The sequence below is a fragment of the Thalassophryne amazonica genome, chromosome 2 (assembly GCF_902500255.1).
Source record: "Thalassophryne amazonica chromosome 2, fThaAma1.1, whole genome shotgun sequence".
NCBI classification, from domain to species: domain Eukaryota; kingdom Metazoa; phylum Chordata; class Actinopteri; order Batrachoidiformes; family Batrachoididae; genus Thalassophryne; species Thalassophryne amazonica.
In genome coordinates, this window is record NC_047104.1 from 8,190,782 (window position 1) to 8,211,002 (window position 20,221).

The 20,221-nt window shown below is 45.0% G+C and overlaps 1 protein-coding gene across 1 annotated transcript in view; it reads left to right on the forward strand.

Annotated features, from left to right (window-relative positions):
- The window catches only part of si:ch211-186j3.6 (neural-cadherin), a 1,133,875-nt gene that overhangs the window by 257,258 nt on the left and 856,396 nt on the right, over positions 1-20,221 (forward strand).

The following is a 20,221-nucleotide window of genomic DNA, read 5'->3' on the forward strand; positions in this document are numbered from 1 at the left end:
ATTTAGGGCACCAGATAGACAGAGGAGGCTGGCCTGCGGAGCGTGTTTTGTTTGTGGCTCGATAGAGCATCAGGTTAGAGACTGCCCCGAGCGGTTAAAACGCCAACGCCCGCCCCTAGAAACTGGGCTAGGGGTGGGCCGAGACATTCACGTGGGACACACCCACATTGCCACACGACTCCCAGTTACAATCCTATATGAGGATTTAACCCTGAAGGCCCCAGCACTGGTGGACACAGGCTCTGAAGGGAATCTGTTAGACAGCAGATGGGCCAGGGAGATAGGGCTCCCTCTGGTGGCTCTTACCTTGCCTGTGCAGGTACGGGCACTAGATGGCTCCCTCCTCCCTCCAATCACACATAGGACACCACCTGTAACTCTGGTGGTGTCAGGAAATCACCGGGAGGAGATCGAGTTTTTTGTGACTCCAACTACCTCCCGTGTGATTTTGGGGTTTCCTTGGATGTTAAAACACAATCCCCGGATCGATTGGCCATCTGGGGTAGTGGTTCAGTGGAGCGAGACCTGCCATCGGGTATGTTTAGGTTCCTCGGTACCTCCCGGTTCCCATGCTAAGGAGGAGGTCAGAGTCCCACCCAATCTAGGGACGGTGCCGGTGGAGTACCATGACCTTGTGGATGTGTTCAGCAAGGATCTGGCGCCCACCCTTCCCCCCCACCGTCCGTACGATTGTGCCATTGATTTGGTTCCAGGCGGTGAGTTCCCGTCCAGCAGGCTGTACAACCTCTCACGGCCTGAGCGCGAATCAGTGGAGACCTACATCCGGGACTCTTTCGCCGCCGGGTTAATCTGGAATTCCACCTCCCCGATGGGTGCAGGTTTCTTTTTTGTGGGTAAAAAAGATGGCGGACTTCGTCCATGCATTGATTACAGGGGACTGAACGAAATCACGGTTCGTAATCGATACCCGTTGCCCCTGTTGGATTCGGTGTTCACGTCCCTGCATGGAGCCCGAATCTTCACCAAGCTAGATCTTAGAAATGCGTATCACCTGGTTCGGATCCGGAAGGGAGACGAGTGGAAGACGGCATTTAACACCCCCTTAGGTCACTTTGAGTACCTGGTCATGCCGTTCGGTCTTACAAACGCCCCCGCGACGTTCCAAGCTTTGGTTAATGATGTCTTGCGGGATTTCCTGCACCGATTCGTCTTCGTGTACCTAGACGATATACTCATCTTTTCTCCGGATCCTGAGACCCATGTCCGATATGTACGTCAGGTCCTGCAGCGGTTGTTGGAGAACCGGCTGTTTGTGAAGGGCGAGAAGTGTGAGTTCCACCGCACGTCTTTGTCCTTCCTGGGATTTATCATCTCCTCCAACTCCGTCGCTCCTGATCCGGCCAAGGTTGCGGCGGTGAGAGACTGGCCCCAACCCACAAGTCGTAGGAAGCTGCAACAGTTCCTCGGCTTTGCTAATTTTTACAGGAGGTTCATTAAGGGCTACAGTCAGGTAGTTAGCCCCCTGACAGCCCTGACCTCACCAAAAGTCCCCTTCACCTGGTCGGATCGTTGCGATGCCGCGTTCAAGGAGTTGAAACGGCGCTTCTCGTCTGCACCCGTTCTGGTGCAGCCCGATCCTAGCCGCCAGTTAGTGGTTGAAGTGGACGCCTCGGACTCAGGGATAGGAGCTGTGCTATCCCAGAGCGGGAAGACCGATAAGGTCCTTCACCCGTGTGCCTATTTTTCCCGCAGGTTGACCCCGGCCGAACGGAACTATGACGTCGGCAATCGAGAACTCCTTGCGGTGAAAGAGGCTCTTGAAGAGTGGAGACATCTGTTGGAGGGAACGTCCGTGCCATTCACGGTTTTCACTGACCACCGGAACCTGGAGTATATCAGGACCGCCAAGCGGCTGAATCCCAGGCAAGCCCGCTGGTCACTGTTCTTCGGCCGTTTTGACTTCCGGATCACCTACCGTCCCGGGACCAAAAACCAGAGATCGGATGCTTTGTCCCGGGTACATGAAGATGAAGTCAAAACGGAGTTGTCGGATCCACCGGAACCCATCATCCCGGAGTCCACTATTGTGGCCACCCTCACCTGGGACATAGAGAGAACCGTCCGGGAGGCCCTGGCACGAAGCCCGGACCCCGGAACTGGACCGAAGAACAGACTTTACGTCCCACCAGAAGCTAGGGCTGCAGTCCTGGACTTCTGTCACGGCTCTAAGCTCTCCTGTCATCCAGGGGTGCGAAGAACCGTGGCAGTGGTCCGGCAGCGCTTCTGGTGGGCGTCCCTAGAGGCCGACGTCCGGGATTATATCCAGGCCTGTACCACCCGCGCCAGGGGCAAGGCCGACCATCGCAAGGCTTCGGGATTGTTACAGCCGCTGCCCGTGCCTCATCGCCCCTGGTCCCACATCGGGCTGGATTTTGTCACGGGCCTCCCGCCGTGCCAGGGCAACACCACCATTCTCACAATAGTGGACCGATTCTCCAAGGCGGCCCACTTCGTGGCCCTCCCGAAGCTCCCAACAGCCCAGGAGACAGCGGACCTCCTGGTCCACCACGTCGTCCGGCTGCATGGGATTCCAACAGACATTGTCTCCGATCGCGGTCCCCAGTTCTCCTCGCACGTCTGGAGGAGCTTTTGCCGGGAACTGGGGGCCACGGTCAGTCTCTCATCCGGGTATCATCCCCAAACCAACGGGCAAGCAGAACGGGCCAATCAAGAGATGGAGCAGACCCTGCGTTGTGTGACAGCCGCGCACCCGGTGGCCTGGAGTACCCATCTGGCCTGGATCGAGTATGCCCACAACAGCCAAGTGTCGTCCGCCACCGGCCTCTCCCCTTTTGAGGTATGTCTGGGGTGTCAGCCCCCATTGTTCCCGGTGGTTGAGGGAGAGGTCGGTGTGCCCTCGGTCCAGGCCCACCTGCGGAAGTGCCGTCGGGTGTGGCGTGCCACCCGTTCTGCTTTGCTGAGGTCCCGGATGAGGACAAAGGCCCATGCAGACCCCGTAGGACCCCGGCTCCTACGTATCGTCCTGGGCAGGAAGTGTGGTTGTCAACCAAGGACATTCCACTGCAAGTGGCCTCCCCAAAATTACAGGAACGGTACATAGGTCCATTCAAAATCCTCAAGGTCATCAGTCCCGCCGCAGTGAGGCTTCAGCTTCCGGCCTCACTGCGGATCCATCCCGTGTTCCACGTTTCAAGGATTAAGCCGCATCACACCTCACCCCTCTGCACTCCGGGTCCGACACCACCTCCTGCCCGGATCATCGATGGCGAGCCGGCTTGGACAGTGCGCCGGCTTTTGGATGTCCGACAGATGGGCCGGGGCTTCCAGTATTTGGTGGACTGGGAGGGGTACGGCCCAGAAGAACACTCCTGGGTGAAGAAGAGCTTCATCCTGGACCCGGCCCTCCTGGCCGACTTCTACCGCCGCCACCCGGACAAGCCTGGTCGGGCTCCAGGAGGCGCCCGTTGAGGGGGGGGGTCCTGTTGTGTGGGCCACTGAAGAGGAGGTACTGCTGGCCCACCAACACCAGAGGGCGCCCTGCCTGGAGTGTGGGCTCCAGGCACCAGAGGGCGCTGCTGCCTCACAGGAGCAGCCGGGGTGACAGCTGTCACTTATCACCGGCGACAGCTGTCATCAATCATCGGATCGACAGTGGTATATCAGCAAGACGGCATCTCCACCTCATTGCCGAGATATCGCTCTACTAAAGAGGTAACTTCTCAGCTGACTGTGTTTTTGAATAACTGTTGCTTGTGTGAATTGGACAGCATTTATTCTGTTCCTTTTTTCGACAAGAGGTGGAGGTGGTTTCCCACCATACGTGTTGCTGGGTGCACACGCACCCACTTCTAACTGTGTTTGCTCATCGCCAGCAGTACCAGATCCGACACGCGGAGGCAGTGGCCACCTGGGAGTTCGGGAGTTGGCGGCTCCAGTATTCCCGGGGTTCGGTGGCGGAGGACATCGTGTGGTTCCGGTTCGACTTCGGACTGACGTCTCCTATCTTCGAGCCTGCCCACATGACATTTTGTATTTGAGCTTATCTAATATTGTAATCTGTTGTTGTTGTGCACTTTCACAACAGTAAAGTGTTGTATTTGGCTTTATCCATTGTCCGTTCATTTGCGCCCCCTGTTGTGGGTCCGTGCTCTCACACTTTCACAACACTTCTACTGTAATGAAACTTATTTCCCACTGCTGGGTAGTCCATTAAAGTAAATGTAAATGTTACTAAGAAATGATCAGACAAAAAGATGTTTTCAGGGAATACTGTTAAGTCTTCAATTTCTATGCCATATGTCAGAACAAGATCTAAAGTGTGGTTAAAGTGGTGGGTGGGCTCATTTACATTTTGAGCGAAGCCAACTGAGTCTAATAATAGATTAAATGCAGTGGATGTTAAAATCACCCACTATAATTATCTGAGCTAAGCACTAAGTCAGACAAATGGTCTGAAAATTCACAGAGAAACTCACAGTAACGACCAGGTGGACAATAGATAATAACAAATAAAACTGGTTTTTGAGACTTCCAATTTGGATGGACAAGACTAAGAGTCAAGCTTTCAAATGAATTAAAGCTCTGTCTGGGTCTTTGATTAATTAATAAGCTGGAGTGGAAGATTGCTGCTAATCCTCCTCCTCGACCCGTGCTTCGAGCATTCTGACAGTTAGTGTGACTCGGGGGTGTTGACTAATTTAAACTAACACATTCATCCTGCTGTAACCAGGTTTCTGTAAGGCAGAATAAATCAATATGTTGATCAATTATTATATCATTTGCTAACAGGGACTTAGAAGAGAGAGACCTAATACTTAATAAACCACATTTAACTGTTTTAGTCTGTGGTGCCGTTGAAGGTGCTATATTATTTTTTCTTTTTGAATTTTTATGCTTAAATAGATTTTTACTGGTTATTGGTGATCTGGGAGCAGGCACCGTCTCTACGGGGATGGGGTATTGGGGGATGGCAGGGGGAGAGAAGCTGCAGAGAGGTGTGTAAGACTACAACTCTGCTTCCTGGTCCCAACCCTGGATAGTCACGATTTGGAGGGTTTAATAAAACTAGCCAGATTTCTAGAAATGAGAGCTGCTCCATCCAAAGTGGGCATGGATGACGTCTCTCCTAACAAGACCATGTTTTCCCCAGAAGCTTTGCCAATTATCTATGAAGCCCACCTCATTTTTTGGACACCACTCAGACAGCCAGCAATTCAAGGAGAACATGCGGCTAAACATGTCACTCCCAGTCGGATTGGGGAGGGGCCCAGGGAAAACTACAGATTCCAACATTGTTTTTGCAAAGTTACACACTGATTCAATATTAATTTGGCGTAACCGGGTGTCATTACTGCTGACGTAAATTATAATCTTAACAAATTTACGCTTAGCCTCAGCCAGCAGTTTCAAATTTCCTTCAGTGTCGCCTGCTCTGGCCCACGGAAGACAATTGACTATGGTTGCTGGTTTCGCTAACTTCACATTTCTCAAAACAGAGTCGCCAATAACCAGAGTTTGATCCCCAGTGGGTGTGTCGCCGAGCAGGGAAAAACGGTTAGAAATGTGAACGGGTTGGTGGTGTACAGGGGGCTTATATATATATATATATATATATATATATATGGGATCAAATTTTTGAACATTTTAAAGACTGGATCCCTTTTTAAAATCTGGTGCTGATGATGGCCGTTGGCGACGGCATTAACAGGGTAGAGCACTGTTCCTTCCTATCTAATCCTGAGTAGCAAATCTAGGCACATTTTGAAGCATCATAGTAACTTATTGATCCGTCTTTGTCAATCTTGAATAAACGTGGTATACATAGTAGTTATGGCCATCGTCAGCACCAGATTTGAAATTGGGATGACATTTTTGAACTGATTTCATCCCTTTTCTTTTGGGTATGTGTAGTCTTAATGGCTTCAATCATGTTGAACTTCTTTAAAAGAGGTTTTCATAGTGAGTTCGTCTTGAAAGTTGATTGTTGATGGTGCTCCATCAGGATCAAAATTTGAAGTCGATGCATCATTTGCTGCAGTTTCTGTTCAAAGTTGAACATCTTGAGCTCCTTTCTTTCATTGTCGGGGGGGGGGGGGGTGCCAGGTCTGCACTTTATAAGCCAGGCAGTTGCCAGGACTGCACTTTCTAAGCCAACCTGTTAGAAGGCAAGCCAGATTAAGCCATTTCATCCCATTTTTGCACATTTTTGGATCACTGGCAATCCAAATTCTTATTGTGTGATAAGTAGACAATGGACAATTTTCAAGTTACGCCGCCATCTTGAAACCAAGACTTCCAGATAGAGAACCTCTTGCTCACGTGTTTGGCGTCATTAGAAACAACACCTTGTTATGATACCTCACGGAGCAGGTAACGGATCAGATGTTATGACTCCTCACGGAGCGGCTAACCAATCAGATGTTATGACGCCTCACGGAGCGTCTAACCAATCAGATGTTATGACGTCTCATGGAACTGCTAACGGATCGGCTGTTATTACACCTCACGGAGTGGGCTAACTGATCAGATGTTATGACGCCTCACAGAGCGACTAACCGATCGGATGTTATGACGCCTCACAGAGCATCTAAGCGATTGGATGTTATGACGCCTCACAGAGCAACCAACCAATCGGATGTTATGACGCCTCACAGAGCGTCTAAGCGATCGGATGTTATGACGCCTCACAGAGCGACTAACCGATCGGATGTTATGAACCCTTACAGAGCGAGTAACCGATCGGATGTTATGACGCCTCACAGAGCGACTAAGCGATTTAATGTTCTGACACCTCACAGCGTGACTAACCGATCGGATGTTATGACGCCTCACAGAGCGACTAATCCATCGGATGTTATGACACCTCACAGAGCATCTAAGTGATCAGATGTTATGACACCTCACAGAGCGACTAAGTGATCAGATGTTATGACACCTCACAGAGCGACTAATCGATTGGATGTTATGACACCTCACAGAGCGACTAATCAATCGGATGTTATGACACCTCACAGAGCATCTAAGTGTTCAGATGTTATGACACCTCACAGAGCGTCTAAGTGTTCAGATGTTATGACACCTCACAGAGCGTCTAAGTGATCAGATGTTATGGCACCTCACAGAGCGACTAAGCAATCAAATGTTATGACACCTCACAGAGTGACTAAGTGACCAGATGTTATGACGCCTCACAGAGCGACTAATCCATCGGATGTTATGACACCTCACAGAGCATCTAAGTGATCAGATGTTATGACGTCTCACAGAGCGACTAAGCGATCAGATGTTGTGACGCCTCACAGAGCGACTAAGCAATCAGATGTTATGACGCCTCACAGAGCAACTAACCAATCGGATGTTATGACGCCTCACAGAGCGTCTAAGCAATCAATGTTATGACGCCTCACAGAGCGACTAACCGATCGGATGTTATGAACCCTTACAGAGCGAGTAACCGATCGGATGTTATGACGCCTCACAGAGCGACTAAGCGATTTAATGTTCTGACACCTCACAGCGTGACTAACCGATCGGATGTTATGACACCTCACAGAGCGACTAATCCATCGGATGTTATGACACCTCACAGAGCATCTAAGTGATCAGATGTTATGACACCTCACAGAGCGACTAAGTGATCAGATGTTATGACGCCTCACAGAGCGACTAATCGATTGGATGTTATGACACCTCACAGAGCGACTAATCAATCGGATGTTATGACACCTCACAGAGCGTCTAAGTGTTCAGATGTTATGACACCTCACAGAGCGTCTAAGTGTTCAGATGTTATGACAGCTCACAGAGCATCTAAGTGATCAGATGTTATGGCACCTCACAGAGCGACTAAGCAATCAAATGTTATGACACCTCACAGAGTGACTAAGTGACCAGATGTTATGACGCCTCACAGAGCGACTAATCCATCGGATGTTATGACACCTCACAGAGTGACTAAGTGATCAGATGTTATGACGCCTCACAGAGCGACTAACCGATTGGATGTTATGACGTCTCACAGAGCGACTAAGCGATCAGATGCTATCACACCTCACAGAGCGACTAAGCGATCAGATGTTATAACACCTCACAGAGCAGCTAACTGATTGAAGCTGGACACCAGTTTTCTTTGTCCTTTGTTAGTGCTGTGTGTCTGGGGCTTTACATTCGTTGCTGGGAAAGTTCAGTGACCAAAATACCAACATTCTGGGCACAATTGATTTCTTTATGTGACTGACATCATTATTTAAGCATTCAAAAGGCTATTCCTACCTCCACACAACTCCAACCGCACACAAGAAAGTTTCTTGACAGTTCTTGTTGTTGACCGAAACCACATCTCCCTAACCAGACAGAGTTGTGACATCATCACGCATGCACATTGTCGCTGCTCTATCGCAAATTGAAAATCATCCATTCAAAGACTTGTTTACTTTTCACAGAAGAGCGAGAGAGAGGGAGAAAAAAAAAAAAAAAAAACAAGTTACCCAAAGAACCCTGAGTGAGGTGATTTGTTTTGTAACTATACGAGGTATCTTATAAAACTAACCAGCAGTTTTATAAAAAAAAAAAAAAAAACTATATGGATTTGAATGACATGCGATTACACCAATCATGCTTGAACCTTCGTGTGCATGCGTGAGTTTTTTCACGCGTCGGTGACGTCATTTCCCTGTGGGCAGGCCTTGAGTGAGATGTGGTCCCGCCCTCTCGGCTGAATTCCTTTGTTTGAGACGGCGCGCGTTGCTTTATCAACGACGACGACGCTGCGAATCTGTGTGCGCCGCAACAGGAAAAAAACCTCTGTGTTGAAAACCATTTGTAAAATTCAGGTGGCTTTTGATGGCTTTCAACAAGTGAGTAACTGAGAAATTGTTTAACAGCTTGGGCATGTTCCAACTTGCCCGTTAAGTTTTCCAACGGAGGTGTTTTTCCTGTCGCGACCCCCCGTGGTCGGGTCCAGCCCGACATGCGACTCTGCCCGCACGTTCTTTCATTACAAAATGACCTTTAACAGTGGAATGTCCGCATAAACTCCTCATGCCGACTTCTTCTGAAAGTTCTCTGTTCTCTGACAACTTACTGGGTCAACAGAGCCTGAAATGTGGAAGTTTTCAACTTGAAACAGCGAGATGACGCCGCCTCGAAGCGCAGATCGCTGTCAGGCGCCGTGGGCCGTCCTTACGGTGACGCTACCAGACCAAAATCTCTCATCAATCGTTAAAATTTTCAATGAAAACCAGCTGAATTTATCGAATGGTGTCCACTCAGTTGTGCCTTACAGTTTTGAAAAAAGTTTGATCAAACAAAGCAGCAGTCTCTGAGCCATTCCTAAACAATGAAAAAACGACGAGAGGGTGGGCGACTCCTCACTCAAAGACTGCCCACAGGCGAATGACGTAACCGACAGGCGTGAAAAAACTCTCGCATGCCCACGAGGGTTCAAGCATGTCTGATGTAATCACACGCAATTCAAATCCATATGGTTTTTGAAAAAAAATAATAAGGTCGGATACTTTTCTAATAGACCTTGTATGAAGGACTTTTGTACCACACTTTTACTGACATCTCCTGAATGTAATCATGTGCTGTGTAAATGCTGCAATAATAAAGCACTGTGACATAGACACAAAAAAACAGCAGCAGCGCTTGGAATTGCAACCCACTGGTACAAATGAGGTCGGTGTCAATGAAAAAGTCCTCCTCTGCACTATAACTGCAGGTCCCACTGTTACTCCTGATGGCAACATATCATTATATCCAGTGAGGTGCATTAGTGTGAGGGATGGCATTAGCATCAAGCCGTATCTCCCTGTGGTCCTTCATTAGCCACTAATCCACTGATGATCGTTATTAGTGAGAACTGTGTGTGTGTGTGTGTGTGTGTGTGTGTGTGTGTGTGTGTGTGTGTGTGTGTGTGTGTGTGTGTGTGTGTGTGTGCGCGTGTGGTTTGGCGCTGTGCTCTCTGTATTAGCCTAGTGATTTATTATCTGGGTAATGCCGTCCCTTCGTCCCCAAAGCTGCATTGTCCTTTTGGCAATTAATTCTGAATCTGTTACGACTACAGGGAGGCAGAAACGACGAGTGAGAGATCATCAACAAACACACTAGTTGAACTGCAGTCAGATACTTTGTATTTTTTTTCAGCCAGAATCAGCTGGCTAATTCTGCTCTTCTGTCTTCTTTTGATGTCCACTTATGTTTATTCGTGCAGCACATCTTTGCTCTTGCATCTCTAATACCATTGATTTATGCAATTGCTTGCTTGTTTTCTTTTCTTAATTCCTCCATCTACCACTTCTTGTTGTTCTGCTGTTTCTATAACAACCACAGGGTCGATCCTCAGCCTCTCATAGTTTTTTTTTTTTTTTGCACATAATCCCCTTCACGCAACAATCTTTATTTCTCTCGTTGCTTCTTCGCACCCCGGCCTTCATTTATGATCACTGCAAAGATGGAGCTCATTCATCAGCACAGCTTCAGTTCTTCAGTCAACACTCTGCAAATACAGAAAAATCACAATGCCAGTATTTTTTAATCACGGTAAAAGTCAGTGTTATTTTCCTCAACTGGTACCAAAAGTTTGGAGCCCCTAAGGAGACAAGAAAAAAGAAATACTTTTGCAAGATCCCAAAATATTTTTGCGAGATCTTGCAAGACTGCATTGAGAGCATTTTCTACCTGCCCTGTCTCTCTTGATGCGAGTTCCAGCATCTTGTGGGATCGCTCTAGAGTGCAAGAAGTCTTCCAAATCCTCCTCCATCATTCCACTAGCTGGCCTTCTTCACAAGCTATTCAATGGCCTACATTAAAAACTGTGCAAAAATACTTAGAAAAATCAACTGATAGTCATAATTTATTCTCAAAGTTGAAATGGAGACAACAAATGAAGAATTCAGATGCAAAACCAAGTCAGTCCTTTTTTTTTCAAATGGAGAAAAATGCAGTTGAAAATGGAGATTTAAAGGAAACTCTATGTGGAAATGCACAGACTTTCATATTTTGCACACTGATGGTCCCCTTGACAGCCAAGTACATGCTGGTGTCAACTAAAAATTTATGGTTTTGGAGATACTGGGTTTTTGCATCTGAACTCTTCAAATATACCATAATGTATCAGAAAAAGAATATAGTCTTTTATAATTGATAAGTTGACAGACCATAAAGAAGGTAGCTGCCCATGGCAGCCGAGCGCAAACAAACTGATGTGACAGGCGAAGGCTTTGCTACTGAGCCCAAAGGAAAGTCGGCTCCATTAGCCTCGTGGACTCTGTGCAGGGTGAGAGAACAGATTAGGGTTTTTTTTTAAACCTGTAAATGTTTTGTCACCAGTCAGAAAACATACAGTTCCAGATCTCTTGAAATCAGATGGAAATCATATCTGGGACCACATCATCTCACCATAACGACATCAGCATACAATACTAATCATAATAACAAGAGCAATCAGAAATTTCTGACGTCTGCCAATCTGGACCCAGATCACCTCCAGAATTTAATGGAGTCTTCCACGCCCTAATATTTATCTGCGGTACAAATTTGGTGAGAATCCGTCAAGTAGTTTTGAAGTAATCCTTCAAACCCTTCACCTAATATCTATCTGTGGCAAAAATGGTGTCAAAATTCGTTTTGATGTATTCTTGCTAAGGGCCCTGTCCCACTGGCGTTTAGGAGGATTTGCGTATGGATTGCGCACAAAACTGGCTCATATTCGCTTAACATCCGCAATACGCATGAAACATGCTTGTATGAGTCGGCCGACACCCGCACACGTCCGCAATTATCTGCAGAGGCACATTTTTTTCCATTTCCAGGCTTTTTGAGCTGCACAAAATTTTGGATTCAGATGACATCCGCCTTACATACTCCATACATACTCAGTACATACACAAACATACTCAATCTATGCGCTGTCATCTGCTGATATCTGCAACTGACAGTGATCTGCGGCTTGCCAGTGGACTGGGACAGTGTGTAAATTGGATATTTTGCGTGCCCATCATGTCCACATCACAAACTAAAATAAGTTGTAGCGACTGCATACAGATTGGCCACGAATAAAGCGTTTTTATTACGTCTGCTTTGCATTTGATTTGCGGTGGATGCAAATCAGATGCGCTGTGTTCACAGCTGGACGCCATTCTTTGTTCTACCAACTGCCACACGCTCTGCACTGGACACTGTGTATATAAAATAATTATTTCGTGGCAGATTAATCATTTTTTTCTGCAAATTAGCCGTTGAAAACGACCCTAATCACCTCCTGAATCACAGAGGAAGCTGTTGGGCCATTAACAAGCTGCAGAAAGCATTTTCAGCTGTCTAAAAAGGTAATTATTTGACTTGTTTACATTGTCACGGCTTGATAAAACAGTTGCGTGTTTTTTTTCCTTCTTGTCTGCAGCTGTTACAGTATTTATTCCTGTTTATAACAGATTTAACTTCTTGTTCTAATCGTTCAGACGAGCTGCACTCTGGTGCGTTCCGCTGACGTCACCAATCGCCCTGTTCACTGCTTCTTTACTCCAATCAACTTGTCCAAGTCCAGCAAATGCTCCAGAGCCTGTATTGTTGGTGTGAATAGTGATACCGAAAGGAGCGAGTGCGCTTCTTTTATGAAGCGCACTCGCAATGCAGATGCCGTGGACGCGCAAACATCAATCAATCAATCAATCAATCAATTTTTTTATATAGCACCAAATCACAACAAACAGTTGCCCCAAGGCGCTTTATATTGTAAGGCAAGGCCATACAATAATTATGTAAAACCCCAACGGTCAAAACGACCCCCTGTGAGCAAGCACTTGGCTACAGTGGGAAGGAAAAACTCCCTTTTAACAGGAAGAAACCTCCAGCAGAACCAGGCTCAGGGAGGGGCAGTCTTCTGCTGGGACTGGTTGGGGCTGAGGGAGAGAACCAGGAAAAGACAAGCTGTGGAGGGGAGCAGAGATCGATCACTAATGATTAAATGCAGAGTGGTGCATACAGAGCAAAAAGAGAAAGAAACAGTGCATCATGGGAACCCCCAGGCAGTCTACATCTTTAGCGGCATAAATAAGGGATGGTTCAGGGTCACCTGATCCAGCCCTAACTATAAGCTTTAGCAAAAAGGAAAGTTTTAAGCCTAATCTTAAAAGTAGAGAGGGTGTCTGTCTCCCTGATCTGAATTGGGAGCTGGTTCCACAGGAGAGGAGCCTGAAAGCTGAAGGCTCTGCCTCCCATTCTACTCTTACAAACCCTAGGAACTACAAGTAAGCCTGCAGTCTGAGAGCGAAGCGCTCTATTGGGGTGATATGGTACTACAAGGTCCCTAAGATAAGATGGGACCTGATTATTCAAAACCTTATAAGTAAGAAGAAGAATTTTAAATTCTATTCTAGAATTAACAGGAAGCCAATGAAGAGAGGCCAATATGGGTGAGATATGCTCTCTCCTTCTAGTCCCCGTCAGTACTCTAGCTGCAGCATTTTGAATTAACTGAAGGCTTTTTAGGGAACTTTTAGGACAACCTGATAATAATGAATTACAATAGTCCAGCCTAGAGGAAATAAATGCATGAATTAGTTTTTCAGCATCACTCTGAGACAAGACCTTTCTGATTTTAGAGATTATTGCGTAAATGCAAAAAAGCAGTCCTACATATGTGTTTAATATGCGCTTTGAATGACATATCCTGATCAAAAATGACTCCAAGATTTCTCACAGTATTACTAGAGGTCAGGGTAATGCCATCCAGAGTAAGGATCTGGTTAGACACCATGTTTCTAAGATTTGTGGGGCCAAGTACAATAACTTCAGTTTTATCTGAGTTTAAAAGCAGGAAAATAGAGGTCATCCATGTCTTTATGTCTGTAAGACAATCCTGCAGTTTAGCTAATTGTTGTGTGTCCTCTGGCTTCATGGATAGATAAAGCTGGGTATCATCTGCGTAACAATGAAAATTTAAGCAATACCATCTAATAATACTGCCTAAGGGAAGCATGTATAAAGTGAATAAAATTGGTCCTAGCACAGAACCTTGTGGAACTCCATAATTAACTTTAGTCTGTGAAGAAGATTCCCCATTTACATGAACAAATTGTAATCTATTAGACAAATATGATTCAAACCACCGCAGCGCAGTGCCTTTAATACCTATGGCATGCTCTAATCTCTGTAATAAAATTTTATGGTCAACAGTATCAAAAGCAGCACTGAGGTCTAACAGAACAAGCACAGAGATGAGTCCACTGTCCGAGGCCATAAGAAGATCATTTGTAACCTTCACTAATGCTGTTTCTGTACTATGATGAATTCTAAAACCTGACTGAAACTCTTCAAATAGACCATTCCTCTGCAGATGATCAGTTAGCTGTTTTACAACTACCCTTTCAAGAATTTTTGAGAGAAAAGGAAGGTTGGAGATTGGCCTATAATTAGCTAAGATAGCTGGGTCAAGTGATGGCTTTTTAAGTAATGGTTTAATTACTGCCACCTTAAAAGCCTGTGGTACATAGCCAACTAACAAAGATAGATTGATCATATTTAAGATTGAAGCATTAAATAATGGTAGGGCTTCCTTGAGCAGCCTGGTAGGAATGGGGTCTAATAAACATGTTGATGGTTTGGATGAAGTAACTAATGAAGATAACTCAGACAGAACAATCGGAGAGAAAGAGTCTAACCAAATACCGGCATCACTGAAAGCAGCCAAAGATAACGATACGTCTTTGGGATGGTTATGAGTAATTTTTTCTCTAATAGTTAAAATTTTGTTAGCAAAGAAAGTCATGAAGTCATTACTAGTTAAAGTTAATGGAATACTCAGCTCAATAGAGCTCTGACTCTTTGTCAGCCTGGCTACAGTGCTGAAAAGAAACCTGGGGTTGTTCTTATTTTCTTCAATTAGTGATGAGTAGAAAGATGTCCTACCTTTACGGAGGGCTTTTTTATAGAGCAACAGACTCTTTTTCCAGGCTAAGTGAAGATCTTCTAAATTAGTGAGACGCCATTTCCTCTCCAACTTATGGGTTATCTGCTTTAAGCTACGAGTTTGTGAGTTATACCATGGAGTCAGGCACTTCTGATTTAAAGCTCTCTTTTTTAGAGGAGCTACAGCATCCAAAGTTGTCTTCAATGAGGATGTAAAACTATTGACGAGATACTCTATCTCACTTACAGAGTTTAGGTAGCTACTCTGCACTGTGTTGGTATATGGCATTAGAGAACATAAAGAAGGAATCATATCCTTAAACCTAGTTACAGCGCTTTCTGAAAGATTTCTAGTGTAATGAAACTTATTCCCCACTGCTGGGTAGTCCATCAGAGTAAATGTAAATGTTATTAAGAAATGATCAGACAGAAGGGAGTTTTCAGGGAATACTGTTAAGTCTTCTATTTCCATACCATAAGTCAGAACAAGATCTAAGATATGATTAAAGTGGTGGGTGGACTCATTTACTTTTTGAGCAAAGCCAATAGAATCTAATAATAGATTAAATGCAGTGTTGAGGCTGTCATTCTCAGCATCTGTGTGGATGTTAAAATCGCCCACTATAATTATCTTATCTGAGCTAAGCACCAAGTCAGACAAAAGGTCTGAAAATTCACAGAGAAACTCACAGTAACGACCAGGTGGACAATAGATAATAACAAATAAAACTGGTTTTTGGGACTTCCAATTTGGATGGACAAGACTAAGAGTCAAGCTTTCAAATGAATTAAAGCTCTGTCTGGGTTATTGATTAATTAATAAGCTGGAATGGAAGATTGCTGCTAATCCTCCGCCCCGGCCCGTGCTACGAGCATTCTGACAGTTAGTGTGACTCGGGGGTGTTGACTCATTTAAACTAACATATTCATCCTGCTGTAACCAGGTTTCTGTAAGGCAGAATAATCAATATGTTGATCAATTATTATATCATTACCAACAGGGACTTAGAAGAGAGAGACCTAATGTTTAATAGACCACATTTAACTGTTTTAGTCTGTGGTGCAGTTGAAGGTGCTATATTATTTTTTCTTTTTGAATTTTTATGCTTAAATAGATTTTTGCTGGTTATTGGTAGTCTGGGAGCAGGCACCGTCTCTACGGGGATGGGGTAATGAGGGGATGGCAGGGGGAGAGAAGCTGCAGAGAGGTGTGTAAGACTACAACTCTGCTTCCTGGTCCCAACCCTGGATAGTCACGGTTTGGAGGATTTAAGAAAATTGGCCAGATTTCTAGAAATGAGAGCTGCTCCATCCAAAGTGGGATGGATGCCATCTCTCCTAACAAGACCAGGTTTTCCCCAGAAGCTTTGCCAATTATCTATGAAGCCCACCTCATTTTTTTGGACACCACTCAGACAGCCAGCAATTCAAGGAGAACATGCGGCTAAACATGTCACTCCCGGTCTGATTGGGGAGGGGCCCAGAGAAAACTACAGAGTCCGACATTGTTTTTGCAAAGTTACACACGGACTTAATGTTAATTTTAGTGACCTCCGATTGGCGTAACCGGGTGTCATTACTGCCGACGTGAATTACAATCTTACCAAATTTACGCTTAGCCTTAGCCAGCAGTTTCAAATTTCCTTCAATGTCGCCTGCTCTGGCCCCCGGAAGACAATTGACTATGGTTGCTGGTGTCGCTAACTTCACATTTCTCAAAACAGAGTCGCCAATAACCAGAGTTTGGTCCTCGGCGGGTGTGTCGTCGAGTGGGGAAAAACGGTTAGAGATGTGAACAGGTTGGCGGTGTACACGGGGCTTCTGTTTAGGGCTACGCTTCCTCCTCACAGTCACCCAGTCGGCCTGCTTTCCCGGCTGCTCGGGATCTGCCAGAGGGAAACTAACGGCGGCTAAGCTACCTTGGTCCGCACCGACTACAGGGGCCTGGCTAGCTGTAGAATTTTCCACGGTGCGGAGCCGAGTCTCCAATTCGCCCAGCCTGGCCTCCAAAGCTACGAATAAGCTACACTTATTACAAGTACTGTTACTGCTAAAGGAGGCCGAGGAATAACTAAACATTTCACACCCAGAGCAGAAAAGTGCGGGAGAGACAGGAGAAGCCACCATGCTATATCGGCTAAGAGCTAGTAGCTACGCTAAGCTAGCGGATTCCTAAAAACACGCAAAGTGAATAATTTGTAAATAATTTAGAGGTGATTCATGAAACATGTGCGCGATGCATTCATAATACACCCGTAATACTGCCGTGATAATCGCAATGTGTCGGATCCGTTTCTTCACTACATGCGTTATACAACCATGATTGTTAATCATATATTCGCTATATATTATTAATATATCCATAATTCATACTGGGACATTTGTCATTTTTGGCCATTTTTGTTGCAGACGACAACGGTGGGACCGGGCCCTAACAGACAGACAGATAAATAAGTAAAATAAACTCTAATAATCTTATGATGTTCTTGGCGGACGTAATAATAATAATAATAATAATAATAATAATAATAATAATAATAATAATAATATCTGACGGGATCAGGGTTACACAGAATAGACTGGCTGTTACTTTATTAAATGCTACTCCTACTACTACCCTACTACCCTTAACAGGACAAAGCAGGTTGTAAAAATGAATGAACATTTCTTTTGCCCTGATTATTACTGGATTCATTTGCACAAGCCCAGGTCTACATGTTGGTAGCTCAGGTTCTTCTCCCACTGAGCTAGTGGCTCTGCACATTACCAGAGATCAGATACAAATCACATCCAAAGACCGAGAGCATCAAGTCGTCCTAATGTGATCCATAAAGAAATAATCAGGTTCTGCACATTCACATTACATAGAAATCATGTTCTTTGGATCCCAATCAGGTTAGGGCTAGGGTTAGGGTGAATTAGATCCAGAACCACATTAGTACATGTTTCTAGGGAAAATAAATCTTGTGGCGGTCACACAATGTAAACATCTGCTGCTGAAATGCATCTGAGATGAAGCTGATCTCATGTGCAGAAGAGTTGGAGATCGCTGTGCAGCAGTTTGTCTGCAGAAATGCATCAATTATTATTTGAGTTGCAGAGATGATGTCCTTGGTTTCTTCTGTATTGAGTGTTTTTTCCTTGTCTGTCAGCGTAATGCACTCAGAAAAGTAATCCAAGCTGACAGTTTGAGTGGAACTCACCGTAAGTGAAAAACAGCAGGAAAACTAGATGGATGAAAATGTGTTGTAAAAAAGAAATGTTTTGCAGTACAGATAAAAACTGGATGCGACACAATGGTTCATTTTTCATACTCCCGGTGAGACATATGAAAATATATACAGAGCAGGTTGCTCTAATGGATACATAGTTGGAGTTCTCTTCTATTTTCAGCTGCCCCATGAGGGGGCGCCACCACAGATCTATCGTCTCCATCTCACCCTGTCCTATGTATCTCCCGCTGTCTCACCAACCACCTGCATGTCCTCCCTCAGCACATCCATAAACCTCCTCTTTGGCCTCCCTCTTCTCCTCCTGTATGGTGGCTCCATCCTTAGCATCCTTCTCCCTATATACTGTCAGTGGTGGGCACAACTAACCAAAAGGTTAGCTTCGATAACCATTAATCCGAAAAGTTATCTTTTATGATGCTGAGCCGATAAACTACTAAAAAAAAATATCTTTATGACAGATAATCGATAACCAATAACTTTTAGTAATGATTTGGACGCGACTTCATCAGATTACACTGTCTGCGTCTGATAAACCAGTTTCACTTTAGACGCCACATGGGCTACTGGGTAAATTCAAGGATCACAAACTCAAAAAGAACACATGAAAAATTAATGAATAAAAGAATGAAACCCCAAACACTGTCATCATCTTTCAAAAGCAGTAAAACACAGTATTAGAAGTCACAGTTTATCTCAGTATTAGATGCAGCATCATTCGCGAACTAAAAGTTTCTGCTTTTTTCACGTGCTTTGAATCCTGTGTCTTAAACAACTGAAATACATCTATTAATGCATTAATTGGCAGAGTAAAAGATGTGTAATAAATATAAATTCTTACCTGTTAGTTTCAGTGGGATTCATGAAGAAAATAATCCACATAAAGCATCCCGATTATCCTAAACAGTGTCTAAAACAGTGAAGAAAAGTCCCTCTGTAACACAGCTGCACTGTGAGAGCTCCTCCTCCCACCAAGTCTTGGCGATTAAATTACCCAATCAGCCACAAAGAAATAAAATAAAATAATGTTAAAATTAGTCAGTTTTCTTTGTGTTGAGCAGATGGTAACAGTGTAATGTCCAAAGTGAACCTGAACAACACTACCCACAATGCTCCCTGCGACAACCGGCCAGTTATGTCTTGCGCTTAATGAAGACATCATCAGCAAGCAACAGCCAGTCTGCCACAAACCACTGATGCACTTGACAGGGACTAAAATGTTTGATTTAAGGTTTACAAATGTTGTGCCCATTAATCTTTGCTCACTTTAGAAAGCAAAAAAAAACAAAAAACGTTAGCAGACTGAAAATGATCTGAACTAAATTTATCGGAAGGTAATTGGTCCGCTGATGGTTTTTAAATTTATCTGAAAAGCTAAACTGCTAACAAAAAACATTAGCTTTGATAATTATTGGCTGTCGGATTAGCTGAACAGTGCCCACCACTGTATACTGTGTATATACACCTATGTGCTGTCCCTCTGATATGTTCTTTCCTAATCCTGTCCATTCTCATCACTTCCAAAGAAAATCATAACATCTTCACTCCACCTCCTGTCTTTTTGTTAGTGCCACCGTCTCTAAGCCCTACAACATAGTTGGTCTCACTTCTGCCATGTAAACTTTTGCGTTCATTCTTGCTGATATTCTTCGGTTGCAAATCACTCTTGCCACCTTTCTCCACCCACTCCACCCTGCCTGCACTCTCTTCTTCACCTCTCTACCACAATCTCCTTTACTTTGGACAGTTGACCCCAAGTATTTAAACTCATCTACTTTCACCACTTCTACTCCTTGTAACTGTACTATTCCACTGGGCTCCCTCTCATTCACACACACACGTTCTCAGTCTTGCTCCTGCTGACTTTCATTCCCCTTCTCTCCAGAGCATATATTCACCTCTCCAGACTAGACTCAACCTGCTCTCTACCCTCACTGCAGATGACATTGTGATCTGTAGTCCATGTAGACTCCTGTCTGATTTCAGTCAACCTGTTCATCACCATTGCTAAAAAGAAAGGACTCAGAGCTGATCCTTGGTGTAATTCCACCTCCACCTTGAATTCAATTCAATTTATTTTCATTTATATAGCGCCAAAT